Below are 409 nucleotides of genomic sequence, written 5' to 3'. Positions count from 1 at the left end.
GCCCAAAATCGCTGCCTGCCGTAGGCTGCACATATGCCCCCCGTCATCACTTGTGCCCACGCGAGAGCGGAGCGGGCATGGCGGAGAGGACCTTGTCTCCATCTCCATGCTGTCTGATGCCTGGCAAGAAACTTCTTCTGCCCCTATGAGTGATGCTACCTGTGAACAGCAAGTCCTGGCTCAACGGGAGAGACATCTTCCAAGATGTTGCCCTGACGGCTACGTCCAAAGCCAAGTGTTTGGCGAGGGTTGATGGGTCACTCGGTGTCACCATGTGAATCCTCTCTTTTCTTTTCCTTCCAGAGCAAAGCATGATGTTTGGGAAGACAGCAGGTAGGCTGATGAGCTTTGATGTCTGTGGAAGACCCCCATGGAGATGCACTGCAGGTGGGACCTCAACTGCACCCCA

This window comes from Mesitornis unicolor, unplaced genomic scaffold (assembly GCF_000695765.1).
Source record: "Mesitornis unicolor isolate BGI_N332 unplaced genomic scaffold, ASM69576v1 scaffold2123, whole genome shotgun sequence".
In the NCBI taxonomy this organism is placed as follows: Eukaryota; Metazoa; Chordata; class Aves; order Mesitornithiformes; family Mesitornithidae; genus Mesitornis; species Mesitornis unicolor.
Note: the sequence above shows the minus strand (reverse complement) of the source record.